The sequence below is a fragment of the Alexandromys fortis genome, unplaced genomic scaffold (genome assembly GCF_014885135.2).
Source record: "Alexandromys fortis isolate MF-2015 unplaced genomic scaffold, M_Fortis_MF-2015_v1.1 scaffold_127, whole genome shotgun sequence".
Classification (NCBI taxonomy): Eukaryota; Metazoa; Chordata; class Mammalia; order Rodentia; family Cricetidae; genus Alexandromys; species Alexandromys fortis.
In genome coordinates this window covers 3,320,988-3,339,864 of record NW_026068006.1, presented here as the reverse complement: position 1 = coordinate 3,339,864, position 18,877 = coordinate 3,320,988, and the positions used below count along the sequence as shown (strand labels likewise).

General features: G+C 41.5%; 1 long non-coding RNA gene across 1 annotated transcript in view; it reads left to right on the top strand.

Moving 5' to 3' along the window:
• Nucleotides 1–18,877, top strand: part of LOC126513263 (uncharacterized) — a 575,392-nt gene that overhangs the window by 371,347 nt on the left and 185,168 nt on the right. Inside the window, exon 2 of the long non-coding RNA XR_007595266.1 lies at nucleotides 4,091–4,885. This is a non-coding gene — a long non-coding RNA (uncharacterized lncRNA). The remainder of the gene's footprint in view (nucleotides 1–4,090; nucleotides 4,886–18,877) is intronic.

The window sequence follows — 18,877 nt, the reverse complement described above, 5'->3', positions numbered from 1 at the left end:
TGGCTTATTGATACAAATTTAAGGTCAATCTTGCTGTATGTACATTTCTGCTCTTGATTAAGTTATTGTGTTTGTGTAGCTCTCTTAAAAATGTAATGTAAAATTAAGAAATACAAGTTAATAATCTTATATAGCAGTCAAGCTTGTAGTCATGTTAGTTAGGTCTTCTAGATGTACAGAGATATATTTCAAATAGATAGGTATCTTTCAAACTGTTCAAAGACTAACAGAATGTGCCATTTAAAATGTTTTGAGAACTTAGGACATTGCATGACAATGAGATACATCTGCCCCTGGCAGCACCAATTATTTCAAGAGGAATATGGGCATCAAAGAGGTTCCTTATAGAGTTTGCTAACCATTTGGGCAAGCTGCTCTTGCCTGGACCGATAGATATTATGCTAAATGAACTGGACATGCAGGACCTGCAGAAAAAAATGACTGATGAACTTGCCTAAAGGTGAGACAGTCCTTTCAGGTTCCTGCTCCATGAAAGAGTCTGCCAAACATTATTCAGAACACAGAAGAAAGTGACTGACAAACTGCCAATATTGGTGGAACTGTCTTTGAAATTTCCTGCTTTATGGAAAAGTTTGCCAGATACTATGAGCCTGTAGGCTGAAGATGGGTACCCCAAAGTTACAGAAGAGCTTTGGGTGACTGTATAGGCAACAAGATGTCTCTGTCAATTCTAGAGTTTTGGAAGTTGCTTACCATTCACTTCCTGTTTACTTAGGTAATATTATATCCTTCCGGAGTCTTTGATGGAGTTGAAGAATAGTTATAGCTTTCCTTAGTTAGGATAAAGCAGATATAAATATTGTAACTATAATTCTTACTTGATAACTGTTTTGTTGTATGCAATCTTGCTATGTTAAAGTTAAAACCTTTCTTTTTATTTAGACAGAAAAGGGAAGGCTATGTGAGATTCTCCTCTGTGTGCTATGAATAAGTTTTATTGTCATTGGTTAATAAAGAAGTTGCTTTCAGCCAGTGGCTTAACAGAGTAAAGCCAGGCAGAAAATGTGAACAGAGATGTAGAGAGAGAGAGTAGGCAGAGTCACGGAAATGCCATGTAGCTGCTGGAGGAGAAAGATGCAAACTGCCAGTTAGAACCTTGCTGGTAAACCACAAGCCTCATGGTAAAATATGAAATAATAGAAATGGGTTAATTCAAGATATAAGAGCTAACCAATAAGAAGCGTGAGCTAATAGGCCAAGCAGTGTTGTAATAATTCAGTTTATGTGTGATTATTTCAGGTCTGAGCAGCCGGAAAACAAATGAGCAGCCTTCAACTACAATACCACATTCATTCACACAGTAATAAAACATTAACCAAAACTTAAAATAGCTCTAAGATTCACTGATTATCCCACACTGTATTTTATGACTTTTATTGTATTTACACCTTCTTTGCAAAATTGGTAGCACCAAAGAACTATGATTTAAAATCTAATTAAATTTTCATGCTTTTACCTACAGATAATCCTTTGATCTTCCATTTCAAGTATAAAACTGCTATTTAATTAGACACTTTTTTTTTTCAAAATGAAGGGGGTGGAGAAGAACATCAAGGCAGACAGGTAAAGGTCAGAGGACAACAAGAGTCTATTGTCTACTTCCAACAAGGGACCCAGGGATTGGACTAAGGTGGTCAGGTTTGGTAGCAAGCACCATTAGCAGCCAAAGCATCCCAAGATTCACTTGGTTTTAAGTTTCCGGTTTAACCAGATGCAGACTATCTTAAAAACAAAAATGCTGCCAGGAAACATAGCATTGATATATCACTTGCGTTCGTTTGACACTTGTTATATGAAAATACACATAGTATACACATAAATACAATTAAAAAATTATACATTTGGTTATATACATTTGTAATTGATTCAATTTCTTCTAGTTTGGAGACTCAGGTTCAAGTGCCTAGAGAGTCCAGACAGGTAACAAACACAAGGAAAATGAGTCAAATATAAGGCACTGGAGAATGAGAGACAGTAGTAAATGAATAGGTATTCAATCCAAAGACAGCTGAATTCAGCGCTTTACAAAATGTTGTTATCCTGATCTGACTACACATCTAAATTCAATCTTTAAAGTGTATTATGTGCTCATCACCAAGGCTAGAAACTCTCAGTAAATTTTACACAAAATGTAGCAATTTTATTTATGATGCTTACGGAGACAATTGACTGTAGCTGTACTTCAGAATGTTAATCAATGGGAGTTAAAGCAAAGACGCTTTCCTATCGTTCATACACAGCCACATACACGCTCATGCAGGATAATTTGATATTGTTAGTACATTTAAAGCCGTAGGTGAGGTTCTGGATTGACAGTTCAGCAGCTAAGAGCTCTTGCTGTTCTTACAGAAGGCTTGAGCTCAGTCCCCAGCACTCAGTCAGCTCATAACCACCTGAACTCCAGCTATGGGGAAGCAGACACCCTTTCTAGGCCTCCCCTGGCACCTGCACACACACACACACACACACACACACACACACACACACAAATACACAATAAAATCTTTATAAAGTACAAAGTAAGGCTGCAATTCAGCTCTAAATGTCAATTCTAAGCCTAGGAAATGACAGGGTAATAATTATATTAATAGTTGTCAATACTGGTATAGGACATTGAGAGAATATTTTATAAGACATTGATGGATGTGATCTCAATTGATTCTCATTAGCAAATTGGTGGCGTTGTTACAATATCTACTTAACTGGTAAAATAACAAACCACAGTAGCTTATGTCTGGGTGACCCCCAAAGGCCCAGTGACCTCCTTTGTGTCAGGCCTCACCACAACAGCCCGTACAGACTGCCTGTGGAAACCTTGAAACATCACATAATTATGACTGTACAAAATCATGGAAATCTATGGAATGTTTCTGAATGTGCCAGCTTACTTTTCTGCCCAGAGGAAAACTCACCTACCTCACTGACTGTTCTAAATTTAATATTAATGCCATGCTGGTTTTAGCTAAGTTCCAAAATACAGTTTTGATGTTGTTATTGAACAGCTGTTAAAAAAAAAAAAAAAAAAAAACTGGTATCTTACTTGTGGTTTTACCACGCACCATCTCAAATCATTTTTAAATACACAGGGAATAAATAATAAATAAATTAGTGTAAACACATAATTAAACATACCCAGGACAACAAAGCCAGACATTGTAACCTCCCCAGAGTGTTTATATTCATAGGATGTTTAAGTAACACTACGCTGTCCCCATGAAGCTATTTCTCCCGCCTGTAGGAGACTGTTGGACGACTGAGACCTGCCACCCTCCCTCCACTTATTACACATGGTTGTGGAGATCTTACCCAGCAATACCATCTGCTTAGGTCCCTCCTGGTTTTAGCGCCGAGGCACCTCATAACCAAACAAATTGAGATGCTGTCCAGCAGAATCTAGAATGTGAAAGAATACTAGAGTCTCACGAAGTTCTGCTGAACTAAGACTGAATTTTCAGTAAGGTTTTATCAAGTTTATTATCGATAATGTTTATGTGGACCAGTGTGCTGGACAGAAAAAGCACCAAACCAATATGTTATTTTTTTTCTTTTCACATGTATGTATGTATAGTATGCATGCGTATGTAGATGCAAGTGTCGGGGCCAAAGCATGCGCAGATGCTTGTGGAGGCCATAGATTGGCACTGGGTATTCTTTCTGCTTTATCTCCACTGTACGTGATGAGGCCGAGTCTCTCACTAGCACCCCAAACTCACTGGCTGAGCTAGTGTAGCTAGCTAGCTGGCTCCTGCGCACATGAGAACTCAAGTAGAATTTGTGACTAAGATTGATATAGATATGAATAATTTGCATTGGTATGGATTTTAAGGTCAATTTTGTTATATGTATATGTATTTCTGATATTGATTAAGGTATTGTGATTGTGTAGTTCATTTAAAATGTAATGTATAATTAGGAAATATAGGTTGTTAATGGATAATCATTGATAATAGTAAAGCTTATAGTCATGTTAGATTTTCTAGATATATAGAGATATATTTCAGTTAGATAGGCATTCTTCATATCTCTCAAAGGCTGCAGAATATGGCATTTAAATGTTTTAATAACTTAGGGTTTTTCATGACAATGAGACACGTCTGCTCCTGGCAGCACCAATCTACTTCAAGAGGAAGATGGGCATCGAAGAGGATCCTTATGGAGTTTGATAGCCATTTGGGCAAGAAACTGCTCTTGCCTGGACTGTTGCATAAACTGGACACAGAGAACCCGCAGAGAGAGGACTGCTGAACTTGCCTAAAGGTGAGATGGTCTTTCGGGGTTCCTGATTCATGAAAGAGTCTGCGAGACATTCTGCAGGACACAGCAGAAAATGACTGAACTGTCTTTGAAATTTCCTGCTTCATGGAAATGTCTCTGGATACCATGGGCCTGTAGGCCGAAGATGGATGCCCCAACGGTACAGAGGAACTTTGGGTGACTGTCCAGGCAGCGAGATGTCTCTGTCATTTCTAGAGTTTTCTTATTTCTTGTTTAATTAGGTAGTATTATATCCTTCTGGAGTCTTTGATGGAGTTGAAGAATGAATAGATAGTTATAGTTTTCCTTAGTTATGATAAGAGATAAAATAGATATAAATATTGTAACTGTAATTCTTACTTGATAACTGTTTTGTTATATGTAATTTTACTATGTTAAAGTTAAAGCCTTTCTTTTTTGTTTAAACAGAAAAAGGGGAAATGATGTGGGAGTGATTTCTTATTAATAAAGAAACTGCCTTGGCCCATTTTATTGGATAGAAAATTAGGTAGGCGGAGTATACAGAAGAGAATTCTGGGAGAAAGAAGGTTAGAGGAAGAGTCGCCATGATGCTCCCACTCCAGACAGACGCAGGTTAAGATCCTCTCTGGTAAGCCAGCTCATGGGCTACACAGAATATTAGAAATGGGTTAGAACAATATGTAAGAGCTAGCCAATAAGAAACTGGACCTAGCCGGGCCAGACAGTGTTTGAAAGAATACAGTTTCCGTGTAATTATTTCTGGGCATAAGCTAGCCATGCGGGCGGCCGGGTGCCGGGGACGCAGCCCTGCCGCTCCTATTTCAACATAAGATCACTATTGAACTGTCTCTGCTTGGCAGCGGGCACACTCTCCCTCAGCACCAGTCACCAAGAGTGTCTGCCAGGGAAATCTAAACAGGTGGGAGAAAAGCCCCCATGAAGCCTTGGGAGGCTTTCATTTCTGCTGCAGCTCCATGCTCCAAGCATACAAGCAAATAGAAGTATGTAAAACAGAGCCTAGAAGACAGCAAATAGTCAGAAGCCAGTTATAAACTCTTCAATTGTCTGCATCTGACGCATGGCTCAATTACCTGGCCCATGAAGTCAAGGAGGATGTTAGTAGATGCTGACCCCGAGACTCACCTGTGCAGAAGCCCCTGGCATCTTAAACAGGCAGACAAACCTGATTCTTGCACAACGCCAAAGTGTATGTCTCAGAATAGCAGCTGCAGTAAACAATCCCCATCATGCAGAGGAGCTGCCCTTGAAATAAAGTGTAGACGTGACACAGACCTGAAGACCCCTTGAAAAAAATCCTTGTCTATTGGCAGTTTCCTGAGAGGAGCCCAAGCAGCAGGCGTGGTCCTCCAGCCAGAGAGAAAGAAGCTCAACTTTGAGGAAACAGGGAGGACTCCTGTTGAGCAAAACAAGGCTTACCAGCTTGTGTGATTTCAATATGCAAATGGTTCTTCCTCTAAGGCCTAGGGATGGGTGTTAAAGTAGATCATGAGGTAGCACTTGAGAAACACATAAATAAATTATGTGTATGAAAACATTTCTGGGCAGTTTTCACTTTAAAGAACTCTATAGCTAATGAACAGACCCATATAATAAGCAATATCCTCAGGCAAGACACTGCCATATGTGTTTGACAAGCCAGAATAGATTATCCTTACAGGTAATTTTTTCAAATTTAATACAAGAAATAAAATTGGCCCTGAGCAGAATCTGTTGCAATCTATGTTCTTGATATACAAAATTTTATGTATTTTTTATCTGTATTTTAATGCCTCACTAGTTATCTATCTGGTTAAGAAAGTGAACTATTGTTGATAAATATTTATACTGAATGTACGGTCTGAAGTTAAAGTAAAAGAATTAAAACAAATACATGTAGAACTCAAGGTTGTTGAAATAGGAGCGGAGGGGCTGCGTCCCCGGCACCCGGCCGCCCGCATGGCTAGCTTATGCCCGAAATAATTACACGGAAACTGTATTCTTTCAAACACTGCCTGGCCCGGCTAGTTCCAGCTTCTTATTGGCTAGCTCTTACATATTGTTCTAACCCATTTCTAATATTCTGTGTAGCCCATGAGCTGGCTTACCAGGGAGGATCTTAACCTGCGTCTGTCTGGAGTGGAAGAATCATGGCGACCCTTACTCAGCTTCTTTTTCCCACAATTCTCTTCTGTCTACTCCGCCTACCTAATTTTCTGTCCTATGGGCCGAGGCAGTTTCTTTATTAATAAGAAATCACTCCCACATCACAAGGTTGTAACTCAGTGATACGAAATAGAAGCCTTCAAGCTTCCTGGTACTCTATAGGATCCTGAAACGCCATGAGACAAAGATATGAAGTAGCTCTAAGAACAAAATAAAAATGGTTGAAAAATGGCCAATCTCACTGGATGTGAAACTGGAAGAGAGCAAAGCCAAGGTCATAGGGTGCATAATTCCTGGTCTTTGGTCGGTTTGATGAGTGGACAACAAAAGGAGAAAGATTTAGGCAAGAGGGGTGGTGTCTGCCATATGCCCTTCTCCACAGCATGAAAAGTCACCAAAATCAAACCTTTAGTGAGATTTAGATAAGACTGTGTCTTTGAAAGTTAGCAGTTCTTCTTAATTCCATTTATCCACTCAATAAGATTCAATTAAAACCCCAAAGTTATTGGATTACAAAATTATTCTGAAATTAATTTGGAAGAAAGATCAATGAGAGTGTCTTAAGAACATTGAGGGAAGGAAAATACTGAAAATGAAGCCTCAAGTGTACAGGACATAAAGATATAAAAGCGGCATTTAAGCCTGATTTGTGTTCCTAAAGGAACTGGAGAATATAGAATAAAATGGGTGCAGCAGAACTAAAAGTCCACTCAAAGCAAGTGTGTGCACACGCAAACTAAGAATGTCTGTAAGTGTGGGGATATTTGTGGGAACACCTGCATGTGTGTTGCACACGCAGACTAAGAACGTTTGTAAGTGTGGGGAATATTTGTAGGAACACCTGTCTGTGTTGCACATGAAAACTAAAAATGTTTGTAAGTGTGGGAATATTTGTGGGAGCATCTGCATGTGTGTGTGTGTGTGTGCGTGCGTGTGTGTGTGAGAGAGAGAGGGGGGAGAGGGAGGGAGAGGAAGAGGAAGAGAGAGAGAGAGAGAGAGAGAGAGAGAGAGAGAGAGAGAGGGACGGAGGGACAGAGGGGGTGGTTACATGACATTCGGGGATCGGTTTTGCTCACTGAACCATCTTCCTAAGGTCTACACTTTAAACTATTATCAACTTTAGTCATACATGCATCCTGCTACTAGCCAGCAATGTGATCTGGGGTAGGTTAGTTAAACCTCCCTTAGAGAACATTTCCTAATCTTTAAAATGAGAGGGGGTCTAGGAATAAACCTTCATGAGTGCATAACACATACAATGCCCTGGCTAAATATCTAGCACATCTTCATCATCATCATCATCATCATCATCATCATCATCATAATAAAAACAAAGGATAAATAGTAAGATTGACACGGTCTCTAGCTATCACCCAGAGTGAGCGTGTCTAACATGATGAATACCCACCCGGAGGTGGTGGCGCACACCTTTAATCCCAGCACTCAGGAGGCAGAGGCAGGCGGATCTCTGTGAGTTTAAGGTCAGCCTGATCTATAAGAGCTAGTTCATGAACATGTTCCAAAGCAATAGAGAAAATCTGTCTCAAAAAAACAAAAGAGTAACACGGACCCTGATAACAGGGTTTATATTATGAATGGCCTTCAGAAGGCTACAGTCGCTCAATAGCTTCGGTTAAACTCACCTTCACCCTTTGAACTGATACATTTTTGTAGCTTTAGTGCTGATAAAATGATGGCAGATCTTCCTGGGAGCATACAAATAAACACAAGCCTTCTGGAAAACAATTTGGTAATAAGTGTGAGGGCTCATTAAAAGTTTCACATACTTTATTCAATATGCTATTTCTCAGAATTGTTCCTGGGTGGGGCAGAATAGCAATCAATGAGATCAAACAAAAACTTATCACAGTTTGATGACAACAAAATCATATAATCTCAAATTTAAAAAGAATTTCTGTATTTACTAGATAACACTGTGTGTGTGCACACGCATGCACGTGTGTGTGTGGGGGGGTGTTCATATGTGTGAATTCTGATGTATGCCATGATGTGCTGGTGATGACCTAAAGTATCTGTCCTCACCTCCCACTGTCTCGGAGGCAGGGTCATTTGGTCGTCTTTCTGCTTCATGTGCCGCTGGCTGGACCCTGGGCTTCTGGGGATTCAGTCTCTGCCTCTGATCTCCTGTAGGACTGTGGGGACTGCAGACATGTATGCTCTCCCATAGGACTGTGGGGACCGCAGACATGTGTGCTCTCCTGTAGGACTGTGGGGACCACAGACATGTGTGCTCTCCTGTAGGACTGTGGGGACCACAGACATGTGTGCTCTCCTGTAGGACCGTGGGGACCGCAGACATGTGTGCTCTCCCGTAGGACTGTGGGGACCACAGACATGTGTGATCTCCCATAGGACTGTGGGGACTGCAGACATGTGTGCTCTCCTGTAGGACTGTGGGGACCACACACATGTGTGATCTCCCATAGGACTGTGGGGACTGCAGACATGTGTGCTCTCCTGTAGGATTGTGGGGACTGCAGACATCTCCGTATGGATCCAGCTTCCACGTAGATGGAAAGCGGCCGTCTTCATTATTCACTGTGATAAGCAGAGCACACTCTAGCAGAGAACCTTACTGACAACAGGTGTCAATCAGTATCTAAGCTGGCTTTAAGGAGAGAATTTTAAATTAAAAACAGAAACAGAATGCACACCCACAAAGACACTGTAATCATTATGAAAGAATCATAGAAAATTCTCAAAAGAAATGCAAAATGCCAATAATGACAACTTAGGTGATTTTTTTTGTCTGCCTCTTTAGACTTCACTTGTCCATTATTTGTGTCAATGGAGGCTTTCTACATTCATAATCACAAGACAATGAATGGAAAAAACTTGAGGAAATCAATGGAACCCAATGGCTCTATTACTTCCTGACCACTATCCCAAGTGTGTAGCGCTCTTCCTTCTCACCGTTGACTACAACAGGAAAGCAGAAATGAATAACATGAATAGGGGGAATAATCTTTCACCATATCTTAGGAAGGAAATCACTATGGCTTGAAGCTGAGTCAGCCAGGAGCTTTCGACTGTGTTACCAGCTGCTGACTCCTTGTGCACGTCTGGAGAGGCCCAGGAAGGTGGAACTTGGAGGGCGGAAGTAGGCCATTAGGGGAGGAGAGCTGATGGTCATGCCTGGCCCCTGGCTCCTGTCACAGTCTGGGTCCTTCTCCATGTAAGGAACCTCTTACGTGGATCCTGCCACATGAACCTCACCATTCCTTCCGCTCTATAACAGACTGAGATGGCTGTGCCACGTTGGACTGCCATATGTCACAAGCCGCCTTTGGGGGGGCGACTTCTGCCAGGTCCCCACTCTGGCGGGTTTGCACATTCCAGGGATTAGAAAAGTTAGGTGGAAAGAACAGAGATAAGAAGGAAAAGCAGAGACAGAAGATAGTATCAGGAGGGCAGCTCAGTCTCCTTTTGTGTACTGAATTCTTAGCTCTAAGTTTGCCTAGGTTTAATTTTCCATACACTTTTTTGTTTGTTTGTTTGTTTGTTTGAGACAGAGTTTCTCTGTAACTTTGGAGCCTGCCCTGGAACTAGCTCTTGTAGACCAGGCTGGACCCTAACTCACAGAGATCCACCTGCCTCTGCCTCCCAAATGCTAGATTAAAGGTGTGTGTCACCACCACCACCTGGCCAAAGAAATGTGTAGCCCAGGCTGGCCTCGAACTCGTGATCCTCCTGCTTCTGCCTCTTCAGCAAATTCTACCAGCATGAGCTACCACCACCAGCTCCATACACTTTTATACCCCAATACACCGGGGGGGGGGGGAGAAAGCAAAAGACTGCTTTAACATGGCACAAGGGACACTTAGAACAGTTCCTTGTCTCAATACTTTAAGACAACAAGCCATTAATTCATGAGAAAAGCATTCTGCTGTTTAGACAGTGAACCCATCCTAGACCGAGTATTCTAAAGTCAGCGACTCCCTAAGTCAAATCTCCAAATTTAAAAGAAGGAGCAGAGTTATGCTTGAAGTCTCTGACCTTTGGTGGAATGGATCTACCTGTAGCTATAAGAGCCATCTTATATCCAAAACACCAGGTAGCCACAGTTGTTAACAACGTTGAACAACCTCAAACTCTCTGACCTTCAGACAAAGGGGAATAGGCTCACATTTTTGAGCCTCTGCAAAAACCCTGAGACAAAAGTAGCCTCCCTTCTATATGATGTTCCTGTCAGTCATTGAGGCCACAGAGATGCAAACGTGACTAATATAGAAAGCACCACTCAAAAAATTCATTTCAGTAAAAACAAGTATCTGTTAAGAAAACGGTGCTAGTTTTTGTTCCCCATATAATCTATACACATATTAATAAAATACGGTAATGAACTCCCTTAGAAATAGATTATTTTCTATCAGGTGAGTTATAGTTGATGCTAGGCATACAGTGGCTAGGAGATTGTAGACTACCAACTTTCTGAAGTCTTTCACAATTCTCTTCATTTGAAGTTTCAGCTCTACAACATGGAAAAGCTCTATTTCAGTAGATCCTTGCCTTTCTCAAAGGAGAAGGCCAAACAACATCTCAGGTTCTCGAATGTTCAAACATTCTCACCTCAGGTAATGAGTTCTAACGCAAGTAAGTTTTCAAAAGCCAGGACTTCCAGTTCTCTAAGGAAAGCATGACTGATATTTTACTCTAGGAATTGTCTTTGAAAATGTCCTTCTATGATACATATCACCTTGACCCTACACTCATCACTCATCAGCTGTGGCATCTTGAGGAAGTTAGTTAAGTTTATAAAGTGCTGTCAGATGAAACCAAAATGACCAACTCTAGCATCTGGCTATGGGGTAAACAAAAACCCACTTGTCCTGAGCGGATAATTGTAGCATCTGGCTGTGGAGTGTACAGGAATCCACTTGTCCTGAGTGGAGAACTCTAGTTTCTAGCTATGGGTTAGACAAGAACCCACTGGACTAGGCTTATGACCTTTGAATGTTTAGATAATAAAATATCCTAACTAATGCACCTCTTAATTGCCAGCATTAGTTGATGAACATTTCCCTCAGTCCCCATTCCTGCGGGAGCCACCTACCGTGAACATGACTGAAAGGCCCGATCATTTAGAGGGAGACGCTGCAGTTGCTCCCTCCTGCTGCACTTATGAATGAACTGCTTGAATCTGTTATGACTCATAATTTAACCATCCACCTAAAGACAGGCAAGTCTACAACCAGGTTAACCAAGAAGAAATCGTTTCAGTTAACTTTCACCTGCATAATCACCAATAAATTGTAAGTGTTCTAAGGCTGGTCCAGTTTGTTCTCTGATGCCATCATATAGTAGAGAGCCTTTCGGGGATAATGTGAGCATCAGCGCTGCAACTTTTCGTCCCTTCCTCCCCCTCCCTCCCTCCCTCCCTCCCTCCCTCCCTTCCTCCCTCCCTCCCTTCCTCCATTTATGTTGCTTTGTTGGTAGTATTGTTCTTTGTTTTTCTTCACTTTTAAGGTAGGGCCTTGCTATGTATCCGAGGATGGACCCAAACCCATTATCTTCTCATCTCCGTTTTCTTAGTGGTGGAATTAGACACATAGACTGCTATGCACAACTCGCTCGGTCTTGTTTTTTGTTTGTTTGTTGAACTGATGAGGAAGAACTGGAAGGAAGGCTGAGGGGAGACAAAATAGGCAGTGATCCCTAGGGGAAAAGACCGGGTGTGTTGTGAAAGGGCTGGGATCCAAACGTGGATGTTTAATGGGTGACTTGATGCCCGTTTTAGAATAACCACACGCTTTTATTCTCACTGTGTTCTTTTAATTTTCCCTTTCCTTCTTGCTCACCCAGTCAAAAGCAAAATTGCGGCACATTCAATTCCATTCATCCCGGAGAGTTAGTTCTTTGGGTATGCACACCCCTCAGAAGAGCGGGGCACGCCGAATATTACAATCAAATCGTTAAAGAATTTCAAATACCAGATCTCCAAAATGCAATTTTCACGTCTGTGTGCTTATGGACGCCAACTAAATCAACTCGCCCATGAGATAAATCAATAATTTAAAAGAAACGCTTTCAAAATGAGTGCAGTGAAGATCCCAGCGGCTAAGCGCTGCACACTGCCACCTGGTGCTGAATGTCTGTAATGTCAGCTGCCCCTGGAAACTCCCAAAAGGAGCCAATGCTGTATTTTAAAGCAATCTTACCGAAGACAATTTGGAGACATATTTAACCTCAAGATTTCAACAGAAAAGGGGGGGGGCTGTTGTAAATATATGAAATAATGCATGCCATTAAAAATAATCTTTCTCATTAAGACATATCCAAGTAGGTTAGTAAATTTTGTTAATGAAGAAAAAAAATCCTGTTTGTTGTTTTAAGGTGGTATTTGTGTATGTGGTGCTTGAAATTGAATCCAGGGATTTTCAGATGCTAGGCAAGTTGGTCTATCACAGAGCTACATCTCCAGCTAATGCAGGATTTTGTTTGTTTCTTCGTTTGTTTTGAGACAGGATTCTCTGTTATCCCACAGGGGCCTTAGACCCACTGTATAGCTGAAGAGGACTTGACCTCCTCTCTTTCTTCCTGCCTCCACCTCCTGAGTATTGGGATTACAGATGTACAATACCACATGAAACTGGCTTGTCGTTGTTGTTGTTTGAGACAGAGTTTTTCTTTAACTTTCGTGCCTTTCCTGGAACTAGCTCTTGTAGATCAGGCTGGTCTCAAACTCACAGAGATCTGCTTGTCTCTGCCTCCCAAGTGCTGGGTGGGATTAAAGGTGTGGGCCACCACCACCCAGCTGAAACTGAAATTTTTACACTGTGCTTCACCTAGCAGAATATTTTATTGTGCGGGCTGGAGAGATGATTCTGCTGGTTAAGAGCTCTCATGAGGAGCAGAGTTCAGGTCTCAGACCCACGTGACAAGCTGTCTCTCCTGTTCATGCCTGTAACCTCAGCTCCAGAGGGAGCAGAGTCACCAGGGGCCGACTTCAGCCTAGCCCAGAAAATGGCAGCATTAGGTTCAAGAGACACCCTCCCTCAAAGGAATAGTCAAAGAGAGATAGTGGATAGCAGACACCCACTTCTGACCTTTGTGTGCAAGAATAAATGCACCTGCACACACACACACACACACACACACACCTAAATAAATCTTACAAAATTATTTTTAAATAATAAAATTTTGTAAAATATTTAAAAAGTTTTTTAAAAAAATATTCATCTGTAAGTGGAACAGGACTAGTGAGTCTGTAGTACAAAATTGTTTAGAGTGATATCAGGTGATGTTAATAATTATTAATGATATTTAATGTTTCCTCACGGACTGCTGCCGACTCCGTTCAAGTGCACAGCTTTTAACCTCAGGTTAAGATGCCTCTGATTTTCAGTTTTACTTGATTTCCCTTAGGTTAGAGGACTTTTTATGTACTGATGAACTAGCCAGTGATGCTCACCTCTGAGCTTTTGTCCCGACACCAGTTAAGCAAAAGCTATGTAGAAGTACCAAGAACACGCCTGCTGTGGATAACCTTAACAACCAGCAAGGGCATGTAGATATTCCATATTCCAGACTGACAGTCTGCCTGCCTCAGTCTCCCAATTTCTAGGACTATAGGCCTGTACTAACTACCATGCCTACTTAAGACCACCAACTGTAATTTTAAGAGCTTCTAGTCAGTTAGCTAGTCTGTTAGTTCATTTTGTGACACTGGGGACCCCCCTCAAAGTCTTCTTCAAACTAGACAAGTGCTTTACTACTGACCTACATTTACAGCGCAAAAAGCTCTCAGAGAGTTGGATGGATATTTGCTTGTCATTGTTGCTGTTGTCTGGCTCCTCATTTTTGTTTTTCACTCATGTGCTGGATTATTTTATTTCAGCTCTACAAAAACTAGAGTTATCTGAAAGGTGGGAACCTCAAACAAACAAACAAAAAAAAAATCCTGCCTCTGTAAGATCCACCTGCAAGGCACGTTCTTAATTAGTGATTGATGGGAGAGGGCCCAGCCCATTGTGGGCGGTGCCATTACTGGGCTAGTGGTCCTGACTCCATAAGAAAGCAGACTGAGCAAGCCATGGGGAACAAGCCAGAAAGTAAGCAGCACCCTTCCATGGCCTCTGCATCAGCTCCTGCCTCCAGGTTCCTGCCCTGCCCGAGTTCCTGCCTGGACTTCCTTTGATGATGAACTGTGATATAGAAGTGCAAGCCATTAAACCTTTTTCTCCTTCACTAGCTTTTCGGTAGTCATGTTTCATCACAGCAATAAAAACCCTACCTAAGACAATTCATTTGTCACAGTGCCAGGATTGAACCCAGAGAACCTTTCAAATCTGAGGAAGCTGCTCTATTCCTGAGATACATTTCTAGCTCTCAATTCTAGCTCTGCACTCCAATTTTCATAGTAAGCAATTTGAAGGCTCTCTCTAAAACACTGCCACTTAACTTTTAAAAACTCACTCTCTTTTGAGAAATAAAAATGTCAAGTTTTCTTTTTGCAATATTTTAAATTAATGCTCAGATTATATAAACAGCTCAAGGAAGGTTTTTAACGCTATTTCTTTTGTATCCTGCAAGACGTTTTTCATTACTATTTTCACTTCAGTGATTCAATATAAACATCACTATTAATAAGGACTGTGTGTGCCTTTCCTAACATTGGGGAACATCAGAGAAGACCACTGAACAATTTCACTGTGCAGCTTGTTGCATCACTTTGCTGAAAATAGAGAAAGCAGGTGAATATGTGGATGGATAGATAGGTAGGTAGGCAGACAGATAAATATATGAATGGATAGGTAGGTATGTAGGCAGATAATTGATATGCAAGTAGAAGGAAGATTGGCTAGACAGTCAGATGATAGGTATATGGAGAGATAATAGATACATGAAAGCCAAAACTCCTGTTTATAAAGAATGTTATCTCACCAGATGGTGATGATGCATGCTTTTGATCCCAGAACTTGGGAGATAGAAGCAGGTGAATCTCATTGAGTTTGAGGTCAACCTGGTCTACAGAGCAAATCCAGGATAGGCTCCAAAAAGCTACACATAAAAACCTGCCTTGAAAAACAATAACAACAACAGAAAGATCAAAAACAATAAGAGTGTTATCTCCATTCTTGTGAAAATTATTTATTTAAATAGTTCTCCAAGGAAATCCCATCAAAACTGTAGGATTTGCGAACCTCCAATGCCATTCACCCGCTCACCTCTGGAGAGCGCCCATCAAGGCCTGTCAGTGCCCTGTAAGAAACAGGACTTACTCCACACACAACTCAAGAAAGCCAGTTTGGAAAACATTTAAGAGTGCTACATTGTGCTGGATGGCATCCATCATGACACCCACATCAGCAAAATTGCAAAGACAACTGGAAAGATGTAAATTCAGGACTCTACAATCACAGTCCACAGGCCTTATGCATATTGTCTAACATGAGGTAGAACACAGGAGGCGTCACAGTGCCTTGGATAAAAGACAAGAAGTTCTTCAACAGTCCTAGACTGTTCAGTCTGAGCAGTCAGAATCCTGAAAGCGCCATAGCATGTGTGTGTATGTACATGTGCCTGTATGGGTTTTATGTGTATAGTGTGTATAGGTGCCTGGGGAAGGCCATAAGAGGGTGTCAGATCCCCTGGAACAGAAGTTATAAGCCCTTGTGAAGACCAATGAAGTTGCTGGGAACCAAACCCAGCTCCTCTGCAAACTCTGCAAAATACTGGTCCATCTCTTCAGTCTCACCATGAGCATTTTAAAAAACTCTTTTAGTAATGAATACGGGGGTAAAATAAACAAAGAGACCAACTGAGACATCTTGACTCCAGTGGCAACATGCCTGAGACTCTGGAAGCTTCCATGGAAGTTTCCCACATCTAAATAGTTTTTCTAGGTATACACTACATCTATAGTTTTGAAGCATCAAGACTGCATGAATCCCACAGGCAAAATTCAATTATAGCATTATCATTCGGAGTTTTCTATAAATAAATGTTTATGATGAAATTATTTAGTGAACAACACTTATTCTTAAGCCTGAATATTAAAGTACATATGAAGTTAGTGTCTTCGAAGAGGCTCGCTGATAGAGATTTCTAAAACACACAAAATGAAAAAGAGTAACAATGTGGCTTTTGGAGCAACTTCCTTAGTTAGGCCTTTGGAGAGAGAGCAGTCCTTTTAAAAGAATAAGATACAGAATACAAAAAAAAATACGTTTTGAACATGTGGTCGTTATTCCAACTAAAAGTGTTCTAGGAACGACAGGCTATTCCACGAAGATAACGAAGCAGATGACGCCTGTGTATCTATCTAATCGTTAGCAACGCTGGGTGAAAACAGCAAACACGGCAGATATTCAGCAAGCGTTTTCCTCCCTACCTACACTTTCCTCTGACTTGAACTTCGCAGTTTCCGAAGCTAGATGCTTACCTGGAAACTGATATCTACTTGTTGCTAAGTGACAAGATGGGTTGGCAGTTGTCTTTCACGGAGTTGCCTTCTAGGACTTTGCCTGAAGATAGAGCGGAAGTCAGCTGTTACCCATGTGGGGCCTGGCCTGACTTGTACTGGAAGCCAGTGCGACGTTTCAGAAAAGAAACCAGGAACTTTGAAAAGAGCTGACTTCTCCAGAGCTCAATTTCACTTTCCATTTTAGAAAACTAAAATGTAATTGCATTGTCTTCTAACCAGAGTTGACCGATGGCTCCACGGTATGAGAGCCAGGTAGTATCTTGACAAGAAAATCTTATAAGCGCTAAAGTCATTCAATCAATCTGCATCCCCAGAGTGGAACTGAGGTCAGTATTCAAAGAGTGTTTTCTTCCCAGAACATCAGTGAGTCTTTGACTGTTCCAAGCACCCTGTTGGCCATCAGTTTCTCACAAACACTGCTGACCTCACCAATGAGAATACTTTCCTACAATGCCAAATGCTAGAATCCAATCAGAAAACGTTTTCCAATGGCACAGAGCCTCTAGCCTCTCTTGACAGTCACGTTTCCTAACCTTTCAAGGACAATCTTCTCAGTCACAGTTGAGAGAAACCCACAGAAAAAAGCTTTCTTTTTTTTTCTATTATTTTTCTTTTAATTAAAATAGATTTTTTTCATATATTATATTCCGATTTCAGTTTTCTCACCCCAACTCCTTTCGATCCTCCCCACCTCCCCTCCCATCTGACTCCACACCCTTTCTGACTCTTGTCAGAAAACAGGCATCTCACAGATAATAATAAGATAAAATAGGATAAAAACAAAACAAAGGCAAAAAAGAAAAAAAAAAGAGCCAAAGAAAAAGCACAAGAAACGCATATAGATGCAGAGACTCGTTCACATATCAAGGAATGCTGCAAAAACCAGTGTTTTGCAGAACTGTTTTAACTCATAGAAACTCCGACAGGTTCGAGGTTGAGGCCCAGATGCTGAGCAGAGGGGCACTGATCGGTCACTGTGGTTTCATGTCCATGCTTCTCTGGAGCATATCCCGAAGAAGATGAGATCATGTATTTCCCCACACTGAGCTGACAGTGCCCGCTTGCCCAAGCTTCTCCCAACTCTACCTCTAAGGCATCAGTCAGTCACTCTGCTGATGACTCTTTGAACCAAGTCAGGTTGATAACCTGTGCCAGCAAGATCCTCTAAATGCAGATGTACACCTATAAGAGAGGCCACCTCGTGCCCGTCATCTGAGAGACAATTTCTCCCCTGCCCTCTGCAATTTCACGTATGTATATAAACAAGTTCTTTCATGCTAAGGAAGAAAGAAGCAATATGTAACACCCAAGCAATGACCTCAAATGGCATTTAAGAAAGAGGGGAGAAGCCTGATTCTAAGAAAGACAAACATTAAGATAAACAAAGAAGCCATTCTATGTCATAAGACTAATGTGACAGGAGGTGCCGCAGGGGTTCCCTGGTGAGTTGTGGCTGCAGGAACAACCTGATCAACGTGAACATCCTCACCCTTAAGAAACCTTGGTCCCCTAACAGGAACTGCCGCCTCTCTCTCCTCTGGGTTTTTCCAGTAAGTTTTGTGCGGCAGCCACTATCTCATCGATATGCACATCCTCACCTATAAAGCTTCTGTCCCCAAACAGAAACCACTGTATGTCCTCAGGGACAGAAACCACCGTCCCACAGGAAGCAAAATCAAAGGTTCCAGGAGGTGCAATCACAGGTGCTTTATGACTCTAGCATCACCTAGAACAGAACCTGAAAGTCCACACAAGAAGCAGCTTCCTGGACATACTCTGGCTCCAGGCACTGCCAGAGGGGCCAGATGAGCTCAAGAGGGCTGCAGTGCAGATTTCAGACTCCAGAGAATCCTCTCACGGACCTTCCATCCCCTCTTACCCTGAGGCCCTGATTTTCTGACTCCTTGACTCCTCTTTGGGGTAGGTAAAACACAAAGATAGCCATGAGGAAACAGGCCTGCCTGGGTTTTTTTTTTTTTTTTGTTTTTTGTTTTTTTGGTTTTTTTTTTT